This window comes from Prosopis cineraria, unplaced genomic scaffold (assembly GCF_029017545.1).
Source record: "Prosopis cineraria cultivar Desert tree isolate PC_DT_omini unplaced genomic scaffold, ASM2901754v1 PC8, whole genome shotgun sequence".
In the NCBI taxonomy this organism is placed as follows: Eukaryota; Viridiplantae; Streptophyta; class Magnoliopsida; order Fabales; family Fabaceae; genus Prosopis; species Prosopis cineraria.
In genome coordinates, this window is record NW_026555339.1 from 31,352,554 (window position 1) to 31,363,705 (window position 11,152).

The window sequence follows — 11,152 nt, forward strand, 5'->3', positions numbered from 1 at the left end:
TTCAATGCTTGATACATGCTTGTGATTGGTTAGCAACCCTTATCCCAAGCTTGCTTGAGATTGCCAATGCTTTTCATGGGCCCGCCACAAGCTTGCAATAGTTTGCAAAGGCTTGTTTGAGCCCTGCCAACACTTGCCACATGCTCGCCATTGGTTGTCAACCCTTGTCACAAGCTTGCACGAGCCTGCCAACGCTTCTATGGGCCTAGCCAATACTTGCCATAGGCTTGCTGTAGATGGCAATGCTTGTTCAAGCCGTGCCAACCCTTACCACGAGCTCACCCTCGATTGCCAACCCTTGCCAAAAGCTTGCATGAGGCTACCAACCCTTTCATGGACCTTACCAGTGCTTGTCACAAGCTTGCCATAGGTTTTTAAGGCTTGTTTATGCCTTGCCAACACTTGCCACATGCACGCCATTGGTTGCAAACCCTTATTACAAGCTTGCACGAGCCTACAATGCTTCTATATATGCTTAGCCAATAGTTGCCACAGGCTTGCTGTGGGTGGCCAATACTTGTTCGAGCCTTGCCAGCCCTTGTTAGGAGCTCATGCTCGATTGCCATCCTCTGCCATAAGCTTGTATAAGCTTTCTAATGCCACCATGGGCCTTGCTAGTGCTTGCCACACGCTTGCCATGGGTTGCCAATGCTTACTTGTACCTTACTAACACTTGCCACGTGCTTGCTATTGGTTGCTAACCTTTGTCATAAGCTTGCACGAGCTTGCTAATGCTTCCATGAGCCATGCCAGTACTTGCCACAAGCTTGCCATAAGTTGCTAAGGCTTGTTCTTGCCTTGCCAACACTTTCCACAAGCATGCCCTTGGCTGCCAACCATTACCATGAGCTTAAATGAGGCTACCAACGCTTATAAGGGCCTTGCCAGTGGTTGCCACAAGCTTGACATGGGTTGCAAATGCTTCTTCGTGACTTGCCAGTACTTGTCATGAGCTCGCCCTTAGTTGCCAAGCCTTGCTTCAAGCTTATATAAGGCTGCTAACACTTCCATAGGCCTTGCCAGTAGTTGCCACAAGCTTGCCATGGGTTACCAATGCTTGTTCATGCCTTTCCAACATGAGCTCGCCCTTAGTTGCCAATACTTGCCATAAGCTTACATGAGGTTGCCAACTCTTTCAAGGGCCTTGCTAGCACTTGCCACAAGCTTGCCATGGGTTGCTAAGGCTTGCTCGTGCCTTGCCAACACTTGCTACCAACTAGCCCTTGGTTGCCAAGCCTTGCCACAAGCCTGTACAATCCTGCCAATGCTTCTATAGGCCTTGCTAGTACTTTCTGAAAGGTTACTATGGGTTGCGAATACTTGTTCATGCCTTGCCAAAACTTGCCACGAGCTCGCCCTTAGTAGCCAAGCCTTGCCACAAGCTTGCATAAGCCTACTAATGCTTCCAAAGGCCTTGCCAGCGATTGCCACAAGCTTGTCATGGGTTGCTAATGATTGTTCGTGCCTTACCATCACTTGCCATGAGCTCGCCTTTGGTAGCCAAGCCTTGCTATAAGATTGCACGAGCCTGCCAATGCTTTCATGGGCCTTGCCAATGCTTCCCACAAGCATGCCAAAGGTTGCAAAGGCTTGTTTGTGCCTTGCCAATACTTGCCATGAGGTCGCCCTTAGTTTTCAAGCCTTGCAACAAGCTTGCACAAGGCTACCAACATTTCCCAGGGCCTTGCCACCACTTGCCACAAGCTTGCCATGGGTTGCCAATGCTTGTTTGTACCTTAACAATACTTGCCAAGAGCTTGCCTTTAGTTGCCAACCCTTACCAATGGCTTGCACAATCCTACAAACACTTCCAAGGGCTTTGCCACAAGTTTGCCATGGGTTGCCAATTCTTGTTTGTGCCTTGCCAACACTTGCCATAAGCTCACCCTTAGTTGCCAACCCTTGGCACAAGATAACACAAGCCTGCCAGTGCTTGCCATAAGCCTACTATAGGTTATCAACATTTGCTCGTGCCTTGCCAACACTTGTCAAGAGCTCACCTTTAGTAGCAAACTTTTTGCAAAAGCTTGCCATGGTTTATTAACACTTGTTTATGCCTTTCTAATACTTGCCACGAGCCCATCGTTGGTACACGCTTACATGAGGCTACTAACGCTTCTATGGGCCATACCACCACTTGCCACAAGCTTGCTATGGGTTGCCAACACTTTTCGTGCCTTGGCAACACTTGCCACGTCCTCGGCCTTTATTGCCAACCCTTGCCATAAGCTTGCACGAGGTTGCCAACACTTCCAAGGGCCTTGCCACTGCTTGCCACAAGCTTGCCATAGGTTGCCAACGCTTGTTCATGCCTTGCCAATACATGCCATGAGCTCGCCGTTGGTTGACAATCCATACCACATGCTTACACGAGGCTACCAACGATTCCATGGGCTTTGCCATTAATTGCCACAAGCTAAAGCAACAACTCTTGCTCTGTTTCCAACTCGTAAGTCCACTTCACCCTTCATTAACATTTTACTATCTCTGAGACCTTGTACATTTGTACAAATGTGAGAACCACATGCAATATTAATCTACTTCATATTTTACATGTTATATACTTGGTTTTTGGCACTAAATAGTGCATATTAGGGTTTATTTCTCAATCTTTAGTCTTGTTTCACATATTGACTTTAGAGACCCTAATAATGCTATTTGGTGGTTAACTTGATACTTGAAAATGCTTAATTGGATTTTTGGGCTTAAATTCTCTTTTCCTTCCTTTTTAATTGTTTTCTTAGAATTTATTTAGTTTTGTGTCTTTTGTTTCCAAATTTTTCAAGAAGTGAATTTGGAGCTAAAAGGCTAAATCAAGGGAACCTTATTTGAGAAATCAAGTATAGATGGAAAAGGGTTGATTTAGGCGTCCACTTCTAGAATTAATTAAGGGTAATTGGTGTTATGTTTTCAGCAAGGAAAAGGAGAATAATAGTGCCTAATTGTAGATTATGAGGGAATTAATTAAGTCTAGACCTAAGAGCATTGAAAGCATGGGAGACACATCATCATAGGCCAATTGGAGCATGGTAGGTGTGACCTATGCTGAATCTAACAGGGAAATGATGTGGCAGCTAAAGCATGGCTTGCATTGAGCCACATGGTCCATGCATTGGTTCACATTGCTTATGTTTTCCATTTACAGCTCATTAGGCGCCACTTGTAGATTTAATATTTAATTTTAATTCATTTTATCTAGTTGGAATAACTAATTCATATCTTAGCCTTGGAATCATCACCGTTGGATCAAAATTAGTTACACATACTTAAGCTAATTTTTTAAATTTGGACCTGATTTTACACTTTCCATTCTCTCTCTTGGTCTAAATTCTCTTTCAATTCTCTCAACTCAAACTCCATATTCACACCACCTTCCTCAAGTTTAGGGAGTTCCACATCTAGTTCTTCTCTATTCTAGCTCCAAGTTCATGTTTTGGCTTCAATTCTTCACCAATTCTAGCGGCCTCTATTCTAGTCTAGCTCATGTTCATCCATATCTTCATCATTCTAAATTTGTGTTTTCATTTCCTTCCTCATTTTCTTGTATTTTCGTTCATGTTCTTCCTCTGTCCAGAATTGTTCTTCACCTTCTCTCTTTGATTCTTCCACCTTGTGCCATTCTCTTCCTCATTCTCCTTCAATTTCATTTACATTCCTCAATATCCAACAACATAATTTCATCCAACTCAGCCACAAATTCTAGATTCAAGATGCTTCCTCAAGTTCAAAGTCTAATTCATTTGAAGAAGAGGAACATGAGGGGCTGATTCTCTATTGATCTTCAAGGAAGATGAACTTGTGATTTGATAATTTCATATTTAATTTCCTCATTTGTAATTTCAATTCTGCAATTTCTTCTATTTCTTTAAGTGGTTTGAAATTTCTGATTCTGTTGGATTATGATTTTAAATCCATTTGCATGTTGAGATTGAAGTTGTAGATTTGAATTGAGATTTAATATTGTGTTTCAGTTTGGAATGTATGAATTCAGTTGGATGTTCTTGATTGTGTTCATATGTTCTTGCTGTTCTTGTTCAGGTTTCTTCATATTTCAAGCTAGATCCATATGTGTTTGTATGAATTCGGTTTGAGAGGTTTTTCTACCACTTAATTTGATCTGAATTTAGTCGCTATGAACAATGCTAAATCATATTGTTAATTTCATTTTACTTAGCTTAAATTCTTTAGTGATCAATAGATTCAATGTTTCACAACATTTTAAAGGTTTTAGAGTGTTCTTTATTAAGCTAATTGATATTATATGTGTGGTTGTAAATCTGGAATATTACAAGGGATTCTAATTGAAGCTCATCATATCATTCATTCACATCATCACTTTTAAATTAGAAATTATAAACATCTAATTCTTGCATTCTAGACATAGCTGAATCATATCCCCATTCTTTTAATTTGTTGGCATTTGAACCATAATTTTGTGCATTGCTCTCTTGGAAGATGACCTAGAATGCTCCCGATTGCATTCTAGTTTTCATTGATAGCCTGAAGTGACTTAGGGTTTCATCAATTGGCACCGTTGCTGGGGAGCAACTAGCCATACTAATTGTGGTTTCAATTACTGTTTTAATTTGTTTTGCATTTTAGCTTAATTTTGGAATTTGTGTTGTGGTAGCTGACTCGTGTTTTTTGAGCATTTGATCATTTGTTTAGTCTGTTGAAAAAGTCACCATAATGTTGATTCTGGATGAGCAAGCCAAATCTGTTAAGGTTAGCTCAAGTGCCAGCACACTATGAGAATTTGCTCTGCCTAGAATTTTTGCATGAAATTTGGACAGGTATAATTTTTTCTAAACATATCATTCTGAGCTGATTCTTTTTCATTGTGTTCCTGGTTATCTTAAAAACATTTTTTTAACATAATTTCTAATTCAGCCATTGTGTTAGTTGAATATTTGCTTGGCTGAAATAGGGTTCACTAGAATTTCTAGTGCTACAGACCCTAATTCAAAAAAATATTGGGATGAATTGATTGCGAATTTCTGCCTGAAAATTTGACTATATAACCTTCTGCGTGTTGAAAGTTCCAAGTAACAATTTTAACTCAATTTGAATTAGGACTAGAGAGTTGTGCACTAAACAAGCACTGAAGGTCAACTGCTGAATCCCAGTGACACTCCAGGCAGATAGGGTTGACTTTAGATAAGCATATCTCTTTCCCTACTTAGAAATTTTATTTATAAAAATTCCTTCTTTTAATTCAGTGTTTTAGCTTAAATTTGTTAGTTTTTATTTTTTTCTAATTTTTTCTTTTTCACTTTCGAAAAAAATTTACAAAATTCTGTTTTAGTGTGTTCAATTCTACCAATTTTTCAAAATTTTGCCTATTTTGGTATTTTTCATTTTTCTCTAGTCCAGTGCTATTTCTGTGGTGTGTTGAGCTTTATATGTCTTGTAGGACTTGCAAAGAACTTGGTGAAAATTATATTGAATTTAGAGATCAATACTTAGAGTTTTTAGCATCTTCTTCTCTTCTAAACACCATAGTTGATTATTCTGTAACCTTAGACAGTATGGCTGATCGATTGCATGCTAATGAACATGAAATACCTATTAGGAGGAGTATTAGAGTGATGGTATCACCTACTAACACATTTAGAGCTAGTGGTTTGTTTTTGAATTTACAAGAACAAAATGAGTATGAAATCAAACCTTCATTGATTAATGCTTTGCCAAAATTCCATGGCCTTACAGGTAAGGATCCTAATAGACATCTTTAAATAGTTGAGAGGGTTTGTTCACCAATGAAGCCTCCCACAGCAAACCTAGAGAATTTAATGCTTAATGTCCTTTATTTTACTCTTAAGGACAAAGCAATCATATGGTTCAATATTCTTGCCACAATGACCATTAATTCTTGGGTAGAGATGTGAAATTGCTTTCTTGAGAAATATTTTCCAGCAACCAAGTATTCTTAACTAAGGAAGCAAATCATGGGGATTCAACAAATGCCTCAAGAATCTCTTTATGAGTATTGGATGAGATTTCTTGAGTTGCTTGCAAAGTGTCCATACCTGAATGTGGGCAGGGAGTTCCTTATTGATTATTTTCATGTGGGGTTGTAAATCCATGATAGAGAGACCATAGATGATGCTGTAAATGGCTCTCTATTACATCTTCCACTGGATGATGCATGGGTCTTATTAGAAAAGCTTGCAAATAATAACCAATAATATAGCTCAAGACATGCATGGGGTGTTCACCAAGTTGGCCAATCTTCTATTGCTAATTCCCAATTAGTGGATTTCTACTCTTAATTGGATTTTCTTAAGATGTCTATCTCCAATCCTACACAAGCTCAAATTGCTTCTATGTCCAATACACTAGTGGCTCCTATTTGTAGTATATGCAATTCTATAATGCCTGTCACCTCTAATTGCATGCATGCTCAAGATGTTGGGGCTGTGTATCAACAACAAAAGCTCTACAATTATCAACATAATCAAGGGGTAAGGAATAATTTTGAAGCTAACTATGGGAGCACTTATAACCCAAGTTGGAGGCAACACCCTAACTTTAGCTATAAGGGTAATCAAGAGATTGTGCAAGCTAAGAACCCTCAAGTGATCCCTATTCAAGATGTTAGGGGTGATAAACAAATGTATTCCTACCTTAAGAAGATGGGTGATGCTATGTTTTCCATAGGCCAAAAGTTTGATTCCCATATGTCTAGAGTAGAATGAAAAATGGATATGTTGCTAAAGGGGATAGATAATCTTGAATCAAAACAACAAAGCACTAATTTGGTGGTACAACAATTTGGGAATTCAAATAGCATTAGCTAAGCTCAAGGAAGTAGAAAGCTCCTAACTCAACCTGTCATTAATCTAAAGAGCCTTAGTGCTATTGAGTTAAGGAGTGGAAGAATTCTTGAAGCCATTCTAAGCACCTCAAACTATGGTGGCAGCACGCCTAATGAGGTGGTTTCAAGAAATCCTCAAATTTGTGATGAAAGCCTACTTCTTTTGATGCTTCATGTGATTCCACTTGCTATGACAATAAGATAAATGTGCATCCAAGTGCCTCACACAGCCTCAAGAACACGCCTCCTACTTCTCTAAGTCCTCAAGTGATGGATGATGAGGATGACTCTATTGAAGAGATTGTAGTTGAGGATGAAAATAGGGTAAGATCAGCTCTAAATGCTCAAGTAAAAGAGGCAAAATTGAGCTCAAATCAAGGCTAAAATAGTGTTGGAACAGCCACAATTCACCCTTCTTCCAAGGTAAATGAGAATGATTTAAGCAAGCCTAAGGAGAAAGAGGTATTGGGAAGAAGAGAGCCTCTAAAAGAATATCAAATTAGGGACCATATTCTAAGGGATATGCCATTCCCTAAGACGTTGACTAGATTTACAAAGAAGGGGCAAGAAGAAGATAGGCATGATGTGTTTGATATGTTAAAGAAGGTGGAAGTGAACATACCACTTCTTGACATGATAAAAAGCATGCCTAAGTAAGTAAAGTTTTTGAAGGAGTTATGTACGAATAAAAGGGGATACAAACCATTGGCTACAATTCAAATGAGTCCTAATGTTAGTGCTGTCTTCAAGCCACAACTCCCTCTTAAGTGTAGAAATCCAGGGGCGTGTACCATTCCTTGTCAAATAGGGAATGTATTTGTTCAAGAAGCCTAGATTAACCTAGGGGCATCCATCAATGTGATGCCCACTCACATTTATTCTTCCCTTAATCTTAGTGGTCTTCAAGATTGTAGTGTCATCTTACAACTAGCCGACCGGAGTACTAGGAAGCCTAAGAGATTCTTGAAAGACATCTTAGTAAAGGTGAAAGACTTTGTTTTTCCAGTAGATTTTTATGTGTTGGATATGCAAGAAGGAGGCCAAGGCATACTCATCCTTGGAAGACCTTTTATGATGACATCAAGTACCATATTGAACATGAAGGAAGGTAAACTTACCATAGAGTTTTTGGACAGCAAGATTGAATTTAATATATTTGATAGCTTGAAAAATTCTTATATTGATTATAGCCTTCATTTTATGGATTGCATTGATGATATACTTGATAGAATTATTGATGAGGTTTCTATGCCTCCTAGCTTGGATGATATTGCATCTTTTCCTAGTTTCACTTATTCATGCACTCATGACTTTATTTGTGTGAATTACAATAACGTAGTATTAATTTTGTCTAATTTGAAAAATCAAGATGAATTGCATTCACTTGAGCATGAACATTTGAATGGCAGCACACTTCACGCGCATAACTCATCTACTTTTCACTCTATTTGAAGCACTTTTGTTGTCTAGTTCTTCACATATGCTTCCTCGAGTGATTTGCTTGCATTAGATGAGTTTAATGATTTGAGTGTTAATTCTAGAAATTCTACAGATTTAGTGATTGAATCAAGTGATAAGAGTGAAATTACATTTAATGATAGCCCTAGTTCATCTTCTACATGTCATATTTCATCACATCATTTAATTTCTTCTAGTGAATTTAATTCTAGAATTTTTGATAGCTTTGATCTTTCTGTGCCTAATCATTCTCCAAGGTTAGAGGAGTGTTCTACTTATGATGTTTTAGATTTAGTGGCTCTTAAAAGGCAAGAACAAAGAGATTTTGGGGCTGTTAATGATCCATTAGGTGTGCAAAATGGTATTGGAAGTCCAAAATCAAATCTAACCAAAATGGAAATTAAATTCTAGAGTAAGAAATTCAAAGCTGGACGTGAGGCACAAAGCTAGAACAAAGCAAGTAAATATGGACGAAATGTCTACAGTAGCTATGAGAAGCTTGGACATGTCATTTAAAAAGGAAGACATGGATCTAGCAAAGAAAATTCAAGTACAAAAGATCCCTCCAAGCATCATTGAGCTATCCAATCTAGAGTTGAAGCCACTTCCTTTACATCTTAAGTATTCTTACTTAAGAAATGGTAATCAACTTCCTATTATTGTTTCTCCTTCACTAACCCTTATGGAAGAGTCTTTATTGTGTGATGTAGTGAGGAAGAACATTGAGGCTATTAGGTGGACACTTGGAGACATTCTTGAAATTAGCACTCAAGCGTGCACACATAAGATCATGTTGAAGGAAAATGACAAGGCAATAAGGCAGCCATAAAGGAGGTTAAATTCTCTAATACTTGATGTGGTAAAGAAGGAAGTCACCAAACTTTTGAGTGCAAGTATAATTTATCCTATTAGTGATAGTGAATGGGTGTCTCTGGTGTAAGTTGTGCCCAAGAAAAGTGGAATTATTGTGGTAAAGAATGAACATGATGAGTTGATTCCTACTAAGGTACAAAATAGTTAAAGGGTATGTGTTGATTATAGTAGGTTGAATGAGGCAACCAAGAAAGACCATTTCCCTCTTCCATTTATTGATCAAATGTTAGAAAGATTAGGGAGAAATCTCATTATTGCTTTCTTGATAGATATGGTGGTTATTTTCATATTTGCATTGATCTGGTTGATCAACATAAAACTACTTTCACTTGCCCATTTGGTACCTTTGCATATAGAAGAATGCCTTTTGGATTGTGTAATGCTCGAGGGACCTTTCAAAGATGCATGTTTGGTATTTTTAGTGATTTTATTGGAAATTGCATGGAAGTATTCATGGATGATTTCACAATTCATAGGGATTCTTATTCTTCTTGCTTGAGAAATCTTGATAAAATCCTTACTAGATGTGTGGAGAAGAACTTGGTTTTGAACTTTAAGAAGTGCTGTTTTTGTGGTTGAGCAAGGGATTATCTTAGGCCACTTAGTCTCAAGCCGTGGCATTGAGGTAGATAGGGCCAAAATTGAAGTGATTTCATCTCTTTCCTATCCAACCAATGTCAAGGACTTGAGATCTTTTCTTGGCCATGTTGGTTTCTATAGAAGATTTATTAAAGATTTTTCAAAGATTGTAATCCCTTGTCTCAATTACTTCAAAAAGATGTCAATTTTGAGTTCTCTCCAAGTTGTAGAGATGCATTTGATTCTTTGAAAGCTAAGCTTGTTTCCCCTCCTATTTTGAGGAGTCCTAATTAGTTGATTCCATTTGAGATTTCATGTGATGCCTCTAATTTTACTATTGGGGCTATGTTGGGACAAAGGGAAAACAAGCTACCTTATGTCATTGTATATGCATCTATGACTTTAGACAAAGCACAATGCAATTACACTACAACTGAAAAGGAATTGTATGCATTAGTGTTTGCTCTTGACAAGTTTAGATCTTACTTGTTTCATTCCAAGGTTGTTTGTTTTATAGATCATGCAGCCTTGAAGTACCTTTTAAAGAAGAAGGACAACAAGCCACGTTTGCTTAAATGGATGCTTCTACTTCAAGAGTTCAATTTGGAGATTACTGATAGGAGTGGAGCAACAAATCATGTGGTGGATCACTTGAGTCATTTGCCTTATGACTCCATTATGGTGAATTCCTCTTTTGATTTCCCTTGTGATGAGTTTAGGGATGAGTCCTTATATGCTATTTCTTCCCATGATGTTGTTTGGTACTCTGATTTGGTCAATTTGTTAGTGCATAATGTGTTTCCAAATAGGATTACTAAACATGCTAGGGAGAAGCTTGCTAGGGAAAGTAGATACTATGTTTGGGATTCACCTACTCTTTAGAGATTGTGTAGTGATGGTGTCATTAAGAGATGTGTCCCTGATATTGAGATTGATGATGTGTTAAGGATGTATCATACTTATACATGTAGTGGTCATTTTGGGGTTAGGAGGACCAGTCAAAAGGTCTTAGATTGTAGTTTATATTGGCCATCTCTTTTTAAAAATGCACATCAATTTTGTAAAGCATGTCTTACATGTTAACATTTTGGGAGTTTGGGAAAGAGACATGAAATGCCACAAGTGCCCATTATATTTTGTGAGATCTTTGATGTTTGGGGTATGGATTTCATGGGTCCTTTTTCCTTTTCTAATGGTTGTGAATATATATTATTCTATGTTGATTTTGTTTTTAGGTAGGTTGAGGCTATCCACAATAGGACTAATGATGCCAAAGTTATGGCAAAGTTTCTCTTGTCTCATGTGTTTTACAGGTTTGGCATCCTAAGAGCAATCATCACAAACTAAAGGACACACTTTTGCAATAAGACTATCACCTCTTTGCTTTAGGAACATGGTGTTCTACACAATGTGGCAACCCTATAT